Source organism: Lathyrus oleraceus, chromosome 6, assembly GCF_024323335.1.
Source record: "Lathyrus oleraceus cultivar Zhongwan6 chromosome 6, CAAS_Psat_ZW6_1.0, whole genome shotgun sequence".
NCBI classification, from domain to species: Eukaryota; Viridiplantae; Streptophyta; class Magnoliopsida; order Fabales; family Fabaceae; genus Lathyrus; species Lathyrus oleraceus.
In genome coordinates, this window is record NC_066584.1 from 466275612 (window position 1) to 466284519 (window position 8908).

The 8908-nt window shown below is 35.3% G+C and overlaps 1 long non-coding RNA gene across 1 annotated transcript; it reads left to right on the forward strand.

The window, feature by feature from the left end:
* Positions 1-219: 219 nt before the first annotated feature.
* Positions 220-1787, forward strand: LOC127092058 (uncharacterized). Its single transcript, XR_007792067.1, has 2 exons — positions 220-678; positions 1393-1787. It is a non-coding gene; the product is annotated as an uncharacterized LOC127092058 (long non-coding RNA).
* Positions 1788-8908: the final 7121 nt, after the last annotated feature.

The window sequence follows — 8908 nt, forward strand, 5'->3', positions numbered from 1 at the left end:
TAAAAATTATAATTAATCTAATTAAATCCTAATCTTCTAATTGAGCTAATTAACCCAAACATTCTAATTAAATTCTATTAGATGTTAATGATATAATGGCTAACTAATCAACAAAATAAGAAGGGAAAAACTGGATCCAAGAACAACTAAGGATGGGCCTGGAAGACCCAGCCAAATGTCAATTGGGATTGAGAGGGGGTGCTGATAGCGATTGATGGGAGTGTGAATTGGAAAAAATTTGGGCCTGCCTAAGCCCAAGCTTCCTGCAGCTTGATCTGGGTCCGCACATCCAACACCAACTCAGCTTCATGCCATGGTTACAAAGACTTATTAACGGCGCAACATGTTTCATCCTCGATTCCACGCATCACGTTCAATATGAGCTCTTCTTCCCCTTCGATTCAAACAAATCGATCAAAAAAACAAGAGGGAAACTACTTCATATCGAACTCGTCGATTGCAAACGACCTCGTTTGTTTTCCGATTCGTGATTTTACACCTTATCACCGTGAAATCTATCGGTCCAGATGCAGTTCGAGTTACATAGTCATAACTTCGAAAGGAACGCGATGCCACATCGAAGTTCATGAGTAAATCAATGGCAATAAATTAAGATAAGGCGGCAAAGGAAGTACCAGGTCGGCGCAGTGGCTCTTCGGAGACAACGTCGACTTCCAGGTAGCGCTTCCTCCTTCTCCTTTTTCGATTCCCTTCTTCTTCTCCTCAAATTATCTTCACTGCTTGTGTATTCTCTGTGAATTAGTGTGTGAGGGAGTGTGAGAGATTCTTCTGAGATTATGAGCTCTTGGTGAAAAGTGAGAGTTGATGATGAAGGTGATGAAACGTCAATCCCTCAAAGTTGCAGTGAGGTTCTAAGATTGGTGATGAGTGAGGGATCGAAAATGTGAGAAACTAAGACTTGAAGTGTGGAGAAGATGAGATGAAGCGAGTTTCTCAATCTGTTATGGAGTGATTTTTGGAAAAAAAATGTCGGTTGTTAGAAAATGGTTGAGGGTTGTTGTGAAGGTTGAATGAAGAAAGGTTTCATAAAAAAAATGGATCCCTCCAAATGGATGTGGAATGCTGAATTTATAGAATGTTGTTTTCGTTTTGAAATTCCCTCCAAATTTACTTGAGATTCACAGTAAATTCATTTCTCGGTTACAACTGAAAATAGTTAGTTAGAGATTTCAAATTGAAATGAAATGTAAGAGTGAAATTTCAGTGAAATGAAATATTTGTTAGTTTGTCAAAATTCTGTTATAATTGGAAGCAAATTCCTGTTAGTTTTTCTTTTGGTTGTTGTTATGCTATTTTGTTAGTGAAAGTGTTAAATTGGTGTTTTGTTTATGTATCGTGCCATGTATGACTTACTAATTATTCATGCCGCAGGACCACCGTTTGCAGTATCGATGTACTGATGCAATGGCTTGTGGTGTTCAATGCACATGTTGGTTGCTGTCATGTTCACCTGCTCATTTGCAATGTTTGGTAACAATGTTTTCATTATCTCTGTTATTTGGATGGTTGTCTGTTTCATTCTCCTCCACATCTATCATGTTAGGACCCAATAGATTCTGACATTCAGGAGGGCAATTTCTAATAGAATCCCTCTTCTTCGGGTTCACTAACTCCTTGCTCGAATGAGGCTTACAGGAAATGTTAGAGATATCATAATTAATATCAAGAAAATTTGGTCTTTTGGTTTGGAATTGTAAATCAATGGTTGAAATTGGATTATGGACTTTGATTTAATGGTAGTACATGAAGCATTGTATTTGTTTGAATGGATATTGTATTAATTTGAACATGATTTGAATCACAACCTCACATGAATTAATACACTTTCATGTTTGATTCAACGTCACTATTACGATTCAATTGGCTTAACATCCCAAAACCCATGGTGCCTAGGATGTGTTAGGCGCAACCCCTTGAGGGCTCTATACTATAAGGAAATATAGTTGTGCTCTCACTAACAACAATTTCTTTTAGCACAGTGGTAGACGCTTGATCCAAAAACTGGTATAAATGTGGAATCATGTTTTGCCGGAGTGACCAAAACCGAAGACTATCGTGGTTTGATGATGATAACTTGGAAAATTTGTATGAAAACTTGAATGACAACTTGGTTTCACTTGTGAAGATGAAACCTTTGATAAAGCTTAAAGCATCAAGTCGAGCAAGTATGACAAGTGGTTAAAGATGTTAGAAGACGAACTAGGGTTTGATGAACAATGAAAACATCATATAATGTTGGCATTTAACTTGCAGTTACCTCAAGCCTCATCTACAAAAAGATTCAAAAAAGTGCTTATATGATTGGTTTCCTGAGTCGCGCCTGAGTGAATGGTGTTTTGTAAAAGCATAGAGTTCTAATAAAGTAGTATGGCTGTATCACACATACACAAAAAAAAAATTAAAGCCTCTATAAAAGTAAACAACCCAAAAATGTTTTGGAATAAGGCCAATCGAATCAAGAATTGTCATAATAGTTTGGACACAAAATTTTAACTATTCAATAGATTGAAGCATTTAGCCAATCGATTTGGTAAGTTCAAACATTATCCATAAACGATTTTGACACTGTCTCAATGAAGGAAAATGTCTATGTATCAATTCTTTCCAATTTGAGAACTTGCAATTGATTATTTAAGGCTACCTATCAATTGGGCTTAAAAGCCAATAGAATGGAATGTTTATTTTGGCCCATGGATCTTTCCTTTCCTGTGCCAACCTATAGGCTACAAATATAGACACATCCCTTTACATTTTCACATCTAGAAACATGAGCTTTCTCACTCCTTATTTTCTCTCTAAGTAATTTCTAGCTTCTCTCATTTTAATTTCAATGTAACGTTTCGAGAAAGTCTTCTTGTTTAAGTGATATTTAGTATTTTAGATAGAGTGTTATTGTAAATTCACCACCGTAATGCTTCGAGAAAGTCTTTGTGTTTAAGTGATGTTTAGTATTTTGGAAAGGGTGCTACTGTAAATTCACCAAGGAGTGCTTTTCTATTTGTTGAATAATTTATCCTTAAGGGAGTGTTTGTTTGTGTTAAAATTTAAACTCGTTAGAAAGCTTTGCTTAGGGAGTTAGTTTCTTAAGTCACTATTTCGTAAGGTCTGGCTATGTTCAAGCTTACTTTAATTCGAGATCATTCTATTTTAAAATGTCATTTTGGTTCGAGACATTAAGATTTAAAATCTAATCTTGGTTTGAGATCAACCTGGTTTAAAATCCCACTATGATTTGTGGTCAGACTATTCAAAACCTTGGTTCGGTTTGGAGGATAGCCTTTTTAAAACTCTATTTTGGTTAGAGACAAGTCTGTAGAAAATCTTGGGTTAGATTCGGGACTAACTGCTTCAAGTTTTTGTTTGGAAGGAAGACTAATCGCTTCAGTCCACAATTTAGAAGGAAGACTAACCGCTTTAGTCTGTTGTTATTTGTTTGGTTGATAGTTAGCCTGAAACTTCATTTGTTCCTTGTATAAGGGAGTTCGATAGTTTAACCTACTAAAAGCTCTTAAGCATTACTAGATACTCTGAAGATCAAATCTTGGGGACATGATTAGGCTTTCTTGGCTAAACTTATATAATTCTCTGGTGTTATTTCTCTTATCCTTAAGTCTTTATATTCCACATATTTACTTTCTATTATTATTTCTAAAAAAATTATTAAAAATGTTTTTAAACTACAAAAATGATAAGAATTTGTTTTCAAACTATCATTTTTCTAAACCCCACAATTTACCCCTTTCCCTTATGTGTGGAGTCATATGTGCAACGCGTGTGTGTCTGTGTATGTATTACAGTGTGAAGCTAGCGGAAATATACCCGAACGTATCGCACGCTCAAACATACAACAGAGTCGCCATCGAACTTTACTTATCCCCTAAGGGAAGGGAAAACATCGATAAAACCCCGGGGAAAGAGATATGCTGGGTAAGGAAGTCGGTTATGCAAGGGGAAGATATTAACACCCTAAACATCCATGGTACTCCATGGGAACCGTTTTGATTGTTCTCGCTCGAAAAGGTGTTATCTAAAGATTACTCGCAAAAGAATGGGGAAAGGAAAAGAAATAGATAAAGTGATCGGTGAGGATTGGGGCCCTCATGCCTATGTATCCTCATAGTGCAATGAAGAATTCAGAGCTTCGTAGTTCAAGGAACTAGAGGCTGGAGATGGAAAGAAGTGTGATAGAAATATGGTCTATGTAAGACCCCAATTTTGACCCTAAGATCCCTCATGCAATTTCATCATAAGCATTAGCATTATGACCATACCTTGGCATCCTCCTTACCTCTCTTTCATTGGGTTTGTTTTGGGAGAGATCACCAAGCACTTTGTGATTGTATCATACTTGTATTTTATCATTTTTTCTAACCAAAATACCAAAAATATGTCTTTGCATTTGCCTAACTCTTTTGTAGGAAAGGGCATGATCTCATTGATTCATCAAGTTCACATCTAGGGTTTGAGACCCTCATGAATAAAGAGTACAACCAAGAATTGATTCAAGAATGGTTATGAACATCATATATGAGTCCCAATGTTCTCTACATGTTATATTGATCAAGTTTGCTTCAAGAGTTTGAGGGTGATTTGCCTTGGAAACCCTAGTTTGACTGGGTGTCTTGAGTAACTTTTTCAACAAGCCATCTCACCAATTGATCAAATTTATCAAGGGACACTTCAAAATTCATCATCTAATACATATATGATCTACCACGAGCCAAGAAAATCAAGAGAATTGGAAGTTAGCAAGTTGGTTGATGGTGGTTGGCCAAATGGATTCATCTGATCAAAACTGGGTCTTCCTAGACCCTATCTCCTACAATTTTCACTATATGAAAATGATTCCAAGAGAAAACTTACTCTAAATGACATTATAAACAACTTTCATGTTGAGACCTAGAGTTAGTTTTTCTTGTAAAATCATTTTCTACGTTGAAACATTATAGGTCATTTTGTCTAAACCCTAATTTGAAAGTCAACTTCCCAAGGCCATAACATGCTCAATTTTTATGAGATGAAATATTTCCAAGTTGAACAATCAAATTCAATGTGTCTACTTCATATTTGATGTTTGGAGTGGGAGCTAATTCAACTTCTTTGAACATGTGATATGAGGCTACATTATAGGTCACTTTTGACCTATACCATTGAACAAGTGATTTTTCCAAACTTCAAAAATGCATAACTCTATCATTTCAAATACAAATGACATGAAATTGGTGACCATTTTGAAGGTCTTTGATAGAGATACAACTTTTATGAAGACACGTTTCTCATTTGAAGCTCCCATAAAAAGTTAAGCAAGGTGGAATATTGAGACATATGGCTTGACACTTAGAAATTTTTTGATATGTCAAATTTTTCCAAACTTCTACCTCAAATTTCTCCAAGTTCCAAGCTTCAAATGAAAAAGTGTTGAACATCAAACTTATTCCTATTGATCTCACCTTTCCAAAGAGCTCAAACTCATTCATTTTGGACTTGAAATGCATAGGCTGCGCATGGCTTAAACAGGATGATATCATTTGGCATGGATCCAACTTCAAGTAACAATGTTCAATTGCCTTGCATTCCAAGCTTGCTTCAACACATCTGATCATTCATTTTGGACTTCAAGCTATCATTTCATGGGCCTATGCGCGCCCATGCACCATGCTATCATCATTTGCCAAATTTGGAAGGTTGAAAAGAGTGTGCAAATATCACATGGATTTGGCTATATATACATCTGCATTTGCTCAGAAAACACACACACACACATTGCGTCAGCTTTGAATCCCCATTGAAAACCCTTCACTCTCATAGGATAACCCTGATAAATTCATTTGAATTTGAGCTTGAATCTCCACTGTTTTGGAATTCAATTCTCCAGGAATCCATTGCTTCTAAACCTTTCCATTCCTCTCCTGCAAGCAAGTGAAGTGAAGCCAAGCATAATTCAGATCAAGATCTAACAAGTTCAGACCTCCATTGAAGGTAATTTGCAGAAATTTTAAACTCTTCGATTCTCTTAAATTGTTGCTCAATTCCATCGTTCTTGAGTTGTCTGAAGTCCTACCAATATAGGCAAGGAGTTTGAATTGCTTTGAGGCCAAATCGAAGCAACTCAGATCATGAACCTCATTTTTCAATTCCATAGATCTCTTAATATATTTGGAATTGGAGGAATTGGAGGTCATATTCGTGCTCAGTGATGTTTTTTCTTTAAGGTCATGTCCCTGTTTTGTATTTTGATGATGGTTCATCTTAACCAGACCGGTGGAGCTCACCGGGGAAGATGACCGGAGCTCTGGATCCGGCGATGAGGTGTCTCACCTCTGAACCACTTGATCCAAGTCCCACGTTATAATCTGGAGCGTTGATGTTGATTACTTCATTTGCAGCGCGTTTGACTAAGGAACACATGGAGCGCAAGTTTTGGATCATCAGATCTGCCACTTCAATTAATGAGGAAGATCTGATGGTCCACGTATTTTTGGATTTTCTTAATTTTATTTTAATTCCATTTTCTTCAATAAATCATAATAAATTTAATATTGGTCCAAAAAAATTCAAATATTTTTCTCTTTCATATTCTGAATTAAAATTATTTTTTTGGATCATTATTAATATTTTTCATGAATTAATTGATTTTTCATTTGTTTTTAATTGTTTAAAAATATTTTTAAGTGTCCAAATTATGAAATTTTTTCTCCAAGGTCCTTTGACCTTGTTTAACCTATGATAAATCTCATGGCCATTTATTTGATGTTTTGATGAGATTTTAGGATTTGGACAAAACATATTTGAATTTAATGCATTATTTTATTATTTTTAATTGAATAAATGCCATTTTAATTGTGTTGACCATTTGTATTGACTTAATTGAGTTTCTTATTTGTTGTTGGGCCTTGGTCAAAGTTGATTTGACTTTGTCAAGTTAATATTATTGGATTTGGGGGATTGATGGAATGTACATTCCATCTCCCAAAATGAATGAATAATATTAATTTGGTAAAAGTCCTCCTTTGACCAATTTGTGATCTCATTCATCCCTTTCCCTCTTCATCTAATTCCCTTTCTTCATCCATTCATTTCCATTTGGACAATGACATCTCAAAGTCCTAATGCTAGTTGATTGAAAGATTAACATGAGTATGGATGAGATTAGGCCACACCTTTTGCATATTTTTTGTGTGTGGTATGTTTAATGAGCATAGTTCATAATACTATATCTCCAACATGCATTAATACCAAAAGTCTATTGCCCGGCCTCAAATAGTTGTGACTTCTACATAAGTCCAATTACGATTGCTTAACATAGCGCTAAATTTGTGACACAAAAGGCATAAGCATTCGAGTTAGTGAGATTGTAAGTCTCCCCCCTTCCATGGTATTGTGTGGAAACTTGGCCTTCTTTTGTTCCTTTGGAAGATGCTTTGGTTCAAGGATCCATGCTTGTGGCAAGTGGGTTGAATGTTCTCCAAAGAATATCTTGAAATCAAAAAGCAAAATAAAACTAACTACTAACTTACTAATCATTAACTTTTAATTTCAAGTCTTTACTTTAATGCAATTTACTTTTAGCACTTTATATCATTTGCCATTATACATATCATTCCAATTGTTTATGTTAATCTAATTTTCACTTTGTCCATTTGGACCATATTGTGTGATATTATTTTGTTTGTGTATAGTTTGTTTGTTTGTGTGGTCTTTGACCATTAATGTACATAATAACAACAAAAACCCTAAAAGACTTTTGAGTGGACTGTTGGTTTGATCTTGCACAATTGGACTTAGAACTTAAGCAACATTCCTTTGCTAATGGACTTGGCCAATGCCAATTTGTTGAAAAACCAAGTACTTTCAATTTGAAATTCATCTGATACATCATTCAAGATCTCTCCAGTTTATCTACAATATTGATCATTGTTAAGCTGTTATGTTGAACCTGTGACTTGTGGAATTCATCTGTTACATAGGCTATTTTGAAGATGATCATGAAGTGGATAAGCTTGGATGAGGCCATCTTTATTTGATGCCTTTGCTCTTCAAGATTGATATAATTGTGCATTTGTGTGTTGCTTGATTCTAAAAGTCCAAGGGAATTCTGGGTTTCTATTGACATACTTGTCTTTTGGATTGCTCCCATTTGGTCAGATCTTTTCAACTTTAAACTTTTAAATTCTTGTACATAGGGTAGTCTCTTCATCTTCTCCCCATTTCTTTAATTTCAAAATCTCTCACTCCATTTTCAAAACCTTCTTTGTGTGAACTACTTTTGTTCTAAACTTTGACCACTTTTGCAAAAAAATAGAAACTTTGGCCTTACGCCATTGCATTTTCAAACTTATTTCCTTAAATAAAACTTGTAAATAAACTTAACTACACTTGACTTAAATTTTCAAAAAGCCAAAAAGAACTAACTCATTCAAACCATTTTAGGCCTTTGTGCCTTTCAAACTTAAATTTTGTTAAAACCAACACACACATTTTGAAATTTCTAGCACGAACTACGAGGTTTTGATCCCTCATTAATATGTTGGTACGTAGGCACAAGACCGAAGGTCTTGTCAAACACAAAAATATAATTAACGATTTTTTTTCTCATCCCCCCCATTCTATTTGTTTATAAACATCACTTTGTACAAAATACATATGCACACAAAAAGGGCTCCCTAGGAGTACCTAGGAGACTTTGGGTGCTAACACCTTCCCTCTGTGTAACCAACCCCCTTACCTGTGATCTCTGACTTTTATTAGTTTTTATTTGAAAACTTCTTACTAATTGGGTTTTGTTCGCACTTTTTCTCTTTTCCCTTGGAAACAATAAAAGCGCGGTGGCGACTCTTGTTAATTGATCTCTAGCTTGTCAATAGCTTGATGATCATGAATTTCCCGC